We start from the raw sequence: 12,674 nt of genomic DNA, 5'->3' as shown, positions 1-12,674 counted from the left end.
AACTCCTACTTTATTGCCTGGAACTTTCCAGCACAAACAGCCCAACATGAACACAGAAGCGGGGAAGGAAATACTTCCCTTCCACATCTGAAAGAACCTGAAGTCCAGTTAGCTGTCATTCCTCATAGATCTGCAATTCAGCTTATCAGTTACTCTTACTTGCAAGCTGTCCCCAATTTCTGAAGATCAAATCACAGCTGTCAAATTACATCAATTACAGGAACTGGTCTTGTTTTTACAGCTCAATAGGTGCTAGCATTTAATTATGATGTCCTTGAGTCTGAGACAAATTTCCTGAAGACTTTTTTTCTTTCCATTACTGAAGTTTTATATCTATTGCTTTTATAGCCCTTCTGGGACTAACATTGAATAGATATGCAGCAGTTTTTTGTAATGTTGTATTTTTGCCTCAGTTCTCAGGATGTTTAATGCAGAACTCTGGGGAAAGTAATATAGGTCTACTACAAATGAGGAGCAATAGGATCTTTAGGAGATTGGGACAGAGCTGCAGACTACGCAATAGTTTTGGATACCAAGGCCCCAGCCTTGGCCCACAGCAAGAAAGCTCATGCTGGGAGATAGCCCAAGATTCCACAGATGGTCTGTTTTCTATAGAAATTTCAGGAAAGATCAAACACGCATACTCATTTTTCAATGCAAAAGCATTTTCCTAGTTGAGAATCAACCAAGATTTCCCAGTCACACTTCAGTGGAAAAATCACAACTAGCAATCCCAAACTAGCCCTTAGAGAAAAGCAGCAGATACAGAAGCAAGTACCCTTTCAGGGTATATAATCCTCACTGGTAGTCTTGAAACTTAGTAATTTCAGATCCTAAGAACACATGAGGTCTGTCTCCGAATCTGTGGAACTCCTGGCAAACCATCTTTCTTCTTCAGTAAACTAAAACCCTAACTCTTCCATATCCAGGATGGCTCACAATATATTTGTATAAAATATATTGTAGCAATTGTTCAGTCTTTAATTATAAAACTAGAAACTACGTGAAGCTCCCAGGAGAAAGTACTCATACTATTTCCTGTCTTCTTGCCATAGCAGTTAAGGCAAAACAGCAAAACACCTCGCAGTCAACCCTGCCAAAGGGTCATAAAAAGTTCCCTTTACATGCGAAAAAAAAGGTTTTCAGCAGCCTTACAGCCTGTACATCAAACAAACAGAAAATATGCCGAGCGACTTTTCATTAGCAGCAGAACTTAAGTTCAAGTACATGTAAGTGAAGGCAAGCCAATTCTGGCAACTGTGAGAGTGCTTCTTCAAAAACACGCTTTCAAAAACCCAGACACTTTCCATCCCTGCCCCCTCCCCCTTAATGTTTTTTTGGGGAACATTCTCAGCACTGTGATACTGTTCAGAAACACTATTTCAAAATGTTCTGAAAGTAACTCCTGTTCTGCTGTTAAATTTTTTTTTTATTACACAGTTCATAATCTGTAAAACAGATAGAAGAGGGAGCACAAATTTCCACAAACCAAACTTTTCGTTTGCAATAGAAAATACGTACCTTAGTAAAATTTTCAGAACCAGAAACATGACTCTTTTCTGAAAATATTTATTCTAAGATATACCACAGAATGAATAGTAATACTCTGAACTGTCTGGAACATGATGCTCAGTATATAAATTGGGGGAAGTTGGTTGGGAGGCACCACTGTCTGCTCTGGAATGGGCCAGGCCATCAGTCAGCAGGTGGCCAGTGATAGTATTGTGCACCACTTGTCTTTGGTTTTATTTCTATTCTCTAAATTTTCATTGCAATTACTGTATTTCATTTCAGTTATTAAACTGTTCTTATGACCAACCCACAGGTTTTTACATTTTTTCCAATTCTCCTCCCCATACCACCAAAGGGTGAAGAATGAACAAGCAGCTGCATGGTACTTAGTTTTCAGCTGGGGTTAAACCACAACACACACTTAAGAGAGTGTAAGTCTCCAATGTTTCTTTCAGGACTCTGGTATCTGCAACATCCCTCCATTCTGACTGAAAACAAACAGCTAATGCTAATTGCCTACTTTGTCAAGGTAAGTACGCCAATTTAATGGTAGCTGTATATTCTTCCTTTTCAATGATCTTAAGATTATTTAAGAATATGTTTCAAACAACTTACCAAGTCCAAAATAAGGTCTAAGCATTTATTTCAGTCCATTCACCTCTCTCCAGCTTCTTTCCACATGTATAAAATAACCCAACTTTATTTTTTAATCACTCCTCACTTGCAACCACAGAACTAGTACCACCATTGCGGGGACAGTGCTTCTTCAGTTACTGAGAACTCCAATCATAGGGGGAAAAAAAAAAAGTAGTGATTATTGGTCTGGTGAGAAGACTTAAGTATGAAGTGTAGCTCAGGGGTACCCCAAAGCACACATCAGTACTTCAGATTTTCACCTCCAACATAGCTCAATTAAACAGTAAAGCTGGCCTAGCACTGAGGCCTTAACTGGACCCCACTTACCACGGTTTTCATGAATGCTAGAGCTGAAAGCAACATCAGCTTCTAACAGGAAAAAAAGCAACCTTTTACTTCAGTCTCCTGCCAGTCTTGCCCTCCCCAGAGTTACCGAAATGCGCATTACTTCATATATTTTACAGCCCACAACATTCGTGTTTCACATTTTTAAATGAAGATTGGCTGTAATTGTCAAGTAATATTCAAATACAAGAAAATCTCAGGAAATTCCCAAGCAAACTGCTAGAAAGGCTCTCTATACTTCTCCTGTTCCTTATACTGGTCATCCTCAGACAGAATACTGAGCAAGGCAGACTTTGTCCCACTCAATACAGCCATTCTTCTGCGCATCAAACACCACTTTGTCCTCTGGAGCCTGCAGGAAGTTTGAGACAATGGCAGAGAGAAGTACTGTCTTCATAGCCCTCACAGCTCAACTGGACTATCAACTATAAAGGCACATGACATGAAAGAAAATGGAATTCATAATTTTAATTCTGCTTTTCCAGTTTATATTCTCTGAGGAAAACAGACAAGGGCAGACAAGCAAAGTGCTTGTAATACCTGTTCCAATAATAAAAGGTACAGAGAATGTAAATCATTGGACACAGACATCTACACAGCATGCAAAAGCCTCCCTCTGTACTCACCTTAAATTACCATTTGTCTGTTAAATTCTCTCATACTTCAGATTACAACTCAAAATTTGTCCTCTGAACTGTGGAGGGAGCATACAGAAAAACTACTGACCCAAAGTCAGGGTGGTAAACACTCTGCAATATATAGAATACCTTTCCTTGGGAAAAGTCTAACACTGCTTGCTCTGCTGTGTCCATGTTTGACTGTCATAAAGAGTCTTACTCTCTACCAACTGCTACTTCAATGCCTGTTTTTTAATTGTCAAAACTCATACCCAAGCTTTATGTGGCAAATTTACACAAGAGCTGGTCTGCACCAGGAGGCAGCAACTCCAAAGCCAGCACACACTATCACTGTGCCCAAGGCAGCACATAATTGCTGCTCTCTAGGATCAGTTATTTCTGGCAGGCTCCACAGTAGCCAGTGTACCCACACAGCAGCAGGACTGCTGTGGCAGGATAGCTGCTAGCTTAGTTTCGCTCACTTGCAACTGTGTTTATGGATCTACAGCCCCCACCAGCAAGACAGGTTCTTCAACAACACACAAAACCTCCCACCTTAACAGGGACCTCACTACTTAAATGGAAGCAAGGCACTTATGCAGAGCTACTCTTGTATCTTTCCTGTGGGTTGCAAGGTCCTCCTCTTGATTTCAAACCCACCACTCATTTAACTCAAAAAAAAAAAAGGCTCTGCATTTTTTGCCCATTAACCAAGACTGGCACATGGCAATAACCCAGAAAAAGGTTTGTCTAGCCATTGATTTCTTGGACCACAGCCCAACAGCCATGTGACACTTGGAAGTTCAACACTAATGACACCTAGTTCAAGATTTCCCCAGACTATTTAAAGCACAAAAAAGCAAAGTGCTTTCATGTGGTTTACTGCACAATCTTAACTGAAAGCTTTAAATCTAGCAAGCTATTTTGTAAAACTGAAGTTTAATTAAGGATTTTTGCAGAGACATCTCATGCCACATGTTCCAAATGTGTCACACTAACTACTCACAAATATATCCCCTTATCTCAATCACTTGTATAAAACATCTTACTAGACTCAAAAGCATGCCAGAACTAAATCTGAAAGTGGTTTACAAAAAAAATATCCCTCTCCTGCCAAGCAAAAAACCCATTAGAAGTACTACTCTTTCTATCTTAGTTATAAAAATTATGTTTCTGCACGATTTTCACTAGTCCCATGTTCCAGTCTCTGGAGTACAGCATCAGTTAAAACATTTGCTCATTTTTGTAAACATCACACTTTCTAACATTTTTCATTGGTTAGAATCATAGAATAGTTAGGGTTGGAAAGGACCTTAAGATCATCTAGTTCCAACCCCCCTGCCATGGGCAGGGACACCTCCCACTAAACCATGCCACCCAAGGCCTCATCCAACCTGGCAGGCCTAAAGCACAGGAACATTCATAAACAAAGAGTCTGCACCTAAATAGCCAACATGCCTGATCACTGGCCACATCTACCTTTTCCTATGCTGAGGTACATCTTTTAAATGATTAAACATTGCTCCTGGAGACAAGCCTCCACTGCCTGGTATGTACAGTAACTTTCTCTGGCACCTTCCATCTAATACCATCAGAGACCATTCCGAGAGTATGTTTTAGAACACATACAATATTGATCTGAAGTATCTTTACTGTCACCCACAATAAGGAAATTTTCTTATTTGACACTAGAAATCACAGTAATTCTCTCACATCTACACATACCAATACCACTTAAGTTTCCATATTTCATATTAGCATCAGTCCAAAGGATAAAAATACAGTACCTGAACATGACAGAACACAAACACACTCTTCTAGCCCCTGTAACTCAAGTCATATGCAGATCTTTTCAAGCATCTATCAAAGTACTTAACCATCACTGCTGCATCACGAATTTTTCTCTGGTCTTTGGCATCTTCTTTCCTCCACAAGAGGCTGGCCTAGCTAGGACCGGCAACCGTTTTGACTTACCATCCCAAGGAGCTTCACTAGATCTTGTCAACAGCACCCAGACTTTTCACAGAAAAAGTGCAGTGGGCAAGAGACAGAGATGAGTCCCGTCCCACTTCTAAAGTGCATAATCATCAATGGTGTTTATGTCACTCAAGTACAATGTGGCTTATCACATGTCCAGCATGTGCTGTACCAGTCAGAGAGCAACAAGGCCATGTTGCCTTTGTAGCCCTTGCAAAGCACAAGCTGTCAAGGAACACCATGGTGTGACTACAGACCTGATGTGCAACAACTAGGTTTTCCACATCCTCATCTTTATTCAAGAAATAGCACGTACAAAACATAGCACATGGAAATACCTACCCTTCTCAGTAGCATTTGTTCACAAAATAATAAATCCCATTGAAGGGAAAGCTGCTCTGTAGATCTCTGCAGGCTCCAGTACATTGTGATTTACACAGCCGCTTGCTGAAAAGGTGCAGCCTTTAGACAAAGTCACTGGTTTATGCTTGTCAGCAATAACCACAGCACCAGAAGTACTCAGCCAATATGCTCCCGGAGCTCAGTCATATCCCTAGCATACATTTTAGTAGTTACATGGATACTTCTTTCTGATATTCCCTATGCTTTAAGCGCTCCTACTGGTAATGCTCTGCTTTTCACGATACTGCCTAGACAGAAAATTAGGCCTTTCATGGAGTGTGTCACTTAGATACAAGCACATGTCATGAATTCCTCCAACTCTCTCACGGGAAAATGCTAACATCCAGTGCAGTCATTCTTGGCTGCAGACTATAGGGTAGTTTTTTCTATTTTGCTGCATTTTGAAATGATTCAGTTACTGTAGCTCTATCAATTTTTACGTATCATGTCACTCTCATGTTTCTTCCTTTATAAAGCATTCTTGGTAAATAAGGTTTGAGTCATGCTTTAAGAGAGATTACATTTTATGTACATAATGATTTGTCTCTAAAATCCAGTTTACTCAGTGACCAATTTACGATCCCTCACTCTTCTGTGGAAGCCGGCGAATTTGCTGAATACTGCAAATATGCTGCTACTGCGATACAGCCCCACTAGTTTTCAAGTGGCTGCTCAAAGCATGAGCTCCAATGTGTGTGCTCCCTTCTCCCACTGCTGACCTCTTTTCCCTGTAAAGCAAGTGGCTAATGTTGGCAGCATGTTTCTTGAAGGGCAGTTCCACTGTTGTGGTACTGGTCTTTTCATGCTGCAATGGCATGAATTTCCCTCTTCCTCACTAGACAAGACTGCAACCCAAGCCCTGGACCTTACGTTTTTGTAACCATACATTTCTCATGATACCTGCATATATTTCTCACAAGCGTTTCATGTTTATGCTTCCATGCCACATCCACCTCATCTACTTCATCCCATCTCCTGCATGACACCACCCACAAAAAGCAGGCTCACTGGTTTGAATTTGAGTACCCATTTTGCTTTCTCCCTGTCTTTACAGGGCCTACCTGTGAGTTCCATTGCTTTATTACAGATCTTCAGTATCAGCAATTCTGCAGACCCTTATGATATTTTAAAAGGGCTAATACCCTGAGGGTTGTTTCCATCTATTGAAGCTCAACACTCATTTCCCTAGTATTGCTGCTGTCCTCCCTACAGAAGGCAGCTCCATGTTTTAGGAAAAACGCTGTTTTCAATATACAGAGTGTGTGATTTTGGTTAACATTCAGCTTCTGAGAACAGTATTCACTAAACAAAACTGCAGCAGCTGTTTCAGCAGGCTTTTAAAAGCACAGCATCCCACTCCAAGCCAAAAAAAACTCTTCCGGTGTTACTCTTCCTTCCAGTTACAGATCATCCACATTTGTCAGGCAGCACTGTCAAAGTGTTCCAACTCATCACTGGAAAAAGAGAACAAGGCTCATTTGAGGGCAAAATTGCACTTTGCAAGTAAGACACAACACTATACATCAAGGTGTTACCATTTCTGTAAAAAACCCTAAAACCACATAGAAATTATAACACTTCTCAGAAAGTTTAGATGAAACCTTTTGGTTCTCATCTCAGAATCCGGATCCGTATTTGTTTTTTCAGCAAAGGAATCAGGTTCGGGATAGGATCATCACGGATGAGATAAAAGCAATACAGAAAATGTAAATTTAATGAAACATTCTCCAGTCCTTTGATATATTTCAATAGTAATATACACTTAAAACCTTGCACATATGTTTGAAAGCTAACCAAGGTTAGGCACAGCTATCAGCACACATTGCGCTTTGGGGAAAAAATGTTCTTAAATTCCAGTTACGTACAGTATTACTTACTATACGAGTTTAACATATCAATTGATCAAGTGTATCAAGAACTGTCATAATACAAAGAATTCCCTGAACTGCTAGCAGTTTAGACTTAAAATGAGAAAACATTTAGAAGCTTTACAACTACATACCTTAATAAGCTAAAAGCATTTGTTCCTACATTTTTGTTAATTTTCCTCTAAAAAGAAAAAAAAGGACATTTATTAGATCAGAAAAATTTCCTTCGATCTCTCAGAATACAACTTGCCATCTATTTCATCTCTCATACAGATCATACTGCATTAATAAACACATGCTGGACTAGTATCAGTACTCAGCAACTTTTGTGAAAGTTGGAAAATGTAGTCATGCCACAGTAAGATTTATTTTGACTCTCTTGGCCAGCTATTGATCAACTTCGCTAAACTATGATAGGCATCTAAGCAATCAAGTATAATCCCCCTTTCCTATAAGAATCACAAAGTTCATTTCTGGAAATTAGTTAATACCAGGTTCTTAACATCTATCAAAGCATTAAAAACTCCAGAAGTTAAAAGCAACCAACAAGCAAGCATCAAATTAAAAACCCTCCAGGCAACATTCTTCTACATACAACTCCTGCAAGCAACAGAAGAACTTTTTACTCCCATATAAAGCTTTTAAACTGATCCGCATTTATTGGAATTCAACAGTTGCTACTTCCAATTTTGCCCTAGATCAGCCATGTAAGTCACTCCACTTCCTACTTGTAATATTGCCTGTCTAAACAATACAGCATTTTATATGTAGCACTACTGCACAAGAAGTTTCACTCGCATGTTTGAACTTCACATACTGGACAAAGTCCTTCAAAAGAAACTGCTGGTAGCTAGCAAGGTACTTAAGGGTACCTTTCCTCAATAAGGAGGAAAATTACAGATGTTGCAGTAAGTCAGGAAAATTATAACTTCCCCTCACACTTTAGATTTTTAACATCTTAACTAAAAAGAATCTGTAGATACTCAAGAACCAGTGCAGTTAAAAGTGAATTTCATTGAAGAAAAAGATTAAATTCAGATCTTTAGGTAAGAATGAAGTTCTTGAGAAAGCCACTAGGAGCACTCGATGCACAGTAAGCATTCACCAACATGGTTTTTGCCTGCTGCAAGAACTTTATCTAGCCCTTCTGAATTATTTAGCTCTGAAGCTGTAACAACTTGAATGTAATTAGAATTCATTACAATTCACCACCAAATTCCACCTTTAATCATTAACATTACTTTTTCTAAATGCTCACATCTAAGTGAGCCTCCAGTTAACAGTCTCTAAGAGGGTCAAAATGCAAATGTCATCACTAGCTTTCAAACACCACAACAGGTCTTTACTAGGGTGCTTTTAATACTCAGCTAAGGTTTATTTACCCACTAAGACAGGATACCTCAAAATTACAGGGGTCTAGCATTTCCCCCTCTCCTCTTTAAAGGCATTAGCTTTTGCAATAACACGTACCCATATCAACATGGACCCAAGGCAAGTTTAAATAATACACCAACATCCTTACTCACAACTTGGAGCATGATGGCATCCAGCCTATCCACAAGGACAGCAGTAAAAGTAACACTGAGATAATGACTGAAAGATTAAGTGACTTTTGAAAGAATTAAGTGGTTTCATCTCAGTAGCCAGATCCATATTAAATTTCTCATCAGCATATCAGGTTTGGCAGTTTCATTACGATTCACCACTTAAATGATGGGAATTGTAACATAATTCATACATTCCACAAAATAAATTGTGTCTTCCATATGTAGATGTACTGAAAAGGGACATTACCAGTAACAAAACGTTTCAGCTCCTTTACCAATGTTACCTCTTTATCTGTTGTACTACAGTTACCAGGAAATCTTTCATCAGGACACCTGATATTCCCATTGTTAGAAACTGCTCATGACATTGAGTAAAATAATTACAATATATTCATGCATAGCATAGTACAACCCATTAGGAACGAGCGAGTTTTACTCTTGTGGATCTCTTCCTCCCAACTACTGGTTGTAAGCTTTAGAGTCAAATTAAACAGAATCCAGATCCTGAAGTTATTTCCTGGCATCCCCAGTAAGTGACAATATCAACTACCATTGGAACCACATTTTCCTGTATATATTAACAGGTCTCTAAATGTCCCCTTTGTTTTCTTCAGCTAAACACTTTCTTGAACTAATGTCCCGATAAAGCGCAAATTAACATTTAAGAGCCATCCTGAGGTAATCTTTGTCAGATTTAGTATGAGCACTCTGGACAGGCGTATTTCATCAGCTCTTCTGACAACAACCCAAATACACTGTTCATCAACTCCCCAGCCTACACAGTTCTAAACCAAGCATGCCTGAAACACAATGTCACCTCAATTGTAAAGCAAATGACACACGTAATTTGATCATATGTGAATTTTACTCATCTATTTCTCATATTAATTTATCCCCACTAGTCATTCAAAACATACATAGCTTTCAAGAAAATCCACCTGTGTCTAACTATTGTTCTATCCCAATAGCGCTTCCATGAAGGACTGAAACTGGAATTAAACAAAAATTACCTGTTAAAGTAGAAAATGTGCCTTGCTGTGGTCTAGCATAATCTCACATTACTATGTAAGAAGAATAATCACCAAGTACTAAAAATCCACTTTTCCACCCAGCATTTTAATATTTCAAGATGAAATTTTGTATGCACTAGGAAAAAAAAAAAATACCCTGAATTGGGGTTTGGATCCTTCTGCAACCATTACGAGGTTTGAGGGACCAAGATATTTAAACTTCTATTTCAAAAATATTTATGAGTGGCACATATTCACAATGCAATACCACTGCCTTTCCATAGTTTGCAGGATCATTACATCAATAATTGCATTGAAATATGATAATGTATGCAGATTCACATTAACTCCAACACATGCCCAAGGCCAGACAGCTAACCTGCACCACCTCCAAAATCAGCAAAATTTAGCACAAGTTAACTGATTTATCGTGTAGGTCTTCATCTTCTGTCATAGCAGAAGAAATGAAACTAAGAACAACTGACCTAACGGCTCACTTTAGCTCAGTGAAGAGCACAGAAAAAATCATCAAATAATTACTCATTGGTTTGATGGAGACTACGAAAATACAACATACTCTTAACTGGTTTTCCTTTTGTCCCACTCAGCAGCCATACAAAGATGACAAACCCTTGGCATTTAACACATTCCATACTTTTGAGACATAAAAATACAGAAATCAAGTGAGAAATGAAAGCATTTATTATTTTGATCAACAATAGAAATGTGGTGTTACTTCCAGACCAATAAAATTAAAAACTCCAGAGCCATTACCTTAATGCTTCTACATTGGACACCAATGAAAACTTCTCCATCGTACCTAAAAACAAACAACACCTGAAATGAGTAGATTCTTATTACCAGACCACTAAGTCACATACATTGAGACAATCATCAACAACCTCTCAAGCTCAGAAGCAATAATGTTAAACACTAAGTCTTAATTTACAGTAGGCCTTTTAGAAAGCAGCAAGAAATGAAGTCAGTTTTAAGTAACAAAGGAGTTATGAGTCACATCCACTTGAAATCCCATGTTTGAAGTACCGTAGAAATAGCTGCATGTGCCCACTATTACACTTCAGTCCGAAGGATTTTTAACAAAAATTCATAATCTCAAGGTTTCAGTCCTTTACATACTGACTTCAATTGATTTAGAGAATTCAGTTTTCAACACGTAGCAAATACTTATATCTACCACCTCAACCAGCCAAAGAAAACACAGGACAAAGTATTTATTTTGTCATATTCTATACTTAATATACACATGTTCCAATAATAATGTTTCTCTATCTGCACTACACAGATCAAGTAAATATAACAACCATTAAAAATAACCTATTAAACATGTTTTGCTTCAGATTATAAAACCAATTTAAGCCACAGAAAATCTCAAGCTTGCTTATTACACCCAATAACCCAGCACTACACCAATGGCTTGTAAAGATTGATTTAGAAATTTTACTGTTCAGTAACCTAAGATGTGACTCAGGCTATCATTAAAGAAGCCAATTCAACACGGAATGAATGTGCCCCACGTCTTCCTTCCTACACGAATGCAGCCATTTCCTAATCTTTGTTTGCAGAGAAGAGCCTAGAATCCTACACGTATTTTTTATTGCATTTCTTGTTCTTCGAGAAGTACTAGGGCTCAGTGACATTAGCAACTCCACTTTACTCACTAGAACACCTCATATTCCACGGTGATGTTTGGGTCGATTTCATTCCTCAGCATTAGCCAGCATTTTAAGTGTGAACTCAAAAGGCAAATGAGTGAAGCGAAAGTCAGCACCGCCGAGGCAAGAAGCTGCCTCCAACCCCAGCCGATGCCGCCGGCAAGCATCATTTCCCCCAACATCAGCCCCTGAGGGCACTCGACACGGACCCCACCCCCCCAACCCCCCCGCTGGGCCTGCAAGCGATCAAAATGGCGCAGCTCAGCCGCGCCTCGCCGGGCGCCATCCGCATCACAGCAAGATGATGCCAGCCGCCCTCGCGGCAGCTGCCGCGAACTACCGGCTCCAGCGTGCCCCGAGCCGCAGAACACAGCTTCCTGCAGGGGAAACCGGCCATGCTACGCTACCGCCTCCCTCCCCGCGGAGACGCGCGGTGTGCTGGGACACTTAGTCCACTCCTCCCATCCACTCTCCTCCGCGCCCGCGGCAGCAGCAGGGAGCCATACACCGCGGTGCGGCCCCGCCGCTGGCCTGAACCTGGCCGCGCCCGCGGCTCCAATGTGCGCGCCTCGCCCGCCAGCTCCAGCCTCAAGCACTGGGCGAGCGGCGCCGCGGGCAGGCCTCCCCAGCAGCCCAGCATAAAAGAAAAGCGCAGGTACCCCCCAGGCCCACTCGGGAAGCAGCGAACACCACAGCCCCCACCGCCTCGCCAGCACTACCTCACCCACCACCACAGGCGCTCCACAGGAAAAAGGAGGTCGACAGGGGCGCTCGCCGCTTTTATATCTGCTCTGCAGAGTGGGAACGAGGCTGGCTCCACCTCCCCGCCCTGAAAGCAGAGGGGCGGAGCAGACCCCGCCTGGGGCCGTATGTTGTGTCGCCCGGCGCGCTCGGGGCCGCCTGGAGAGGGTGATGTCTCGCTTTTCAGTTTGTTTGGGGGTTTGTGGCCGCTGAGGTGGTCCTGTCAGGGCCTGGCTGTGGCCCGCTGAGCGTGAGGGGAACGTCGCCGCTCGGGCTGGGTGGGAGGCTGCCGTCGGCTTGGCTGCCCGTCCTCCCAGCGGGCAGGAGTACGGGACGGAGGGGAGAG

The 12,674-nt window shown here is 41.0% G+C and overlaps 1 long non-coding RNA gene across 2 annotated transcripts; it reads right to left on the bottom strand.

The window, feature by feature from the left end:
* Window positions 1-5,359: 5,359 nt before the first annotated feature.
* LOC308219802 lies at window positions 5,360-12,424 on the bottom strand. Of its 2 annotated transcripts, none has more exons than XR_013956582.1 (4): window positions 12,316-12,424; window positions 10,689-10,734; window positions 7,492-7,538; window positions 5,360-6,943 (listed from the first exon to the last, which is right to left on the bottom strand). It is a non-coding gene; the product is annotated as an uncharacterized lncRNA (long non-coding RNA). The 2 variants fall into 2 exon arrangements; XR_013956583.1 differs by lacking the exon at window positions 12,316-12,424 and adding an exon at window positions 11,594-11,716.
* Between the last annotated feature and the right edge of the window lie 250 nt (window positions 12,425-12,674).

Source organism: Psittacula echo (assembly GCF_963264785.1).
Source record: "Psittacula echo genome assembly, chromosome: 4".
Classification (NCBI taxonomy): domain Eukaryota; kingdom Metazoa; phylum Chordata; class Aves; order Psittaciformes; family Psittacidae; genus Psittacula; species Psittacula echo.
The sequence above is the reverse complement of the archived record's forward strand: the minus strand, read 5'-3'. Positions and strand labels throughout refer to the sequence as shown.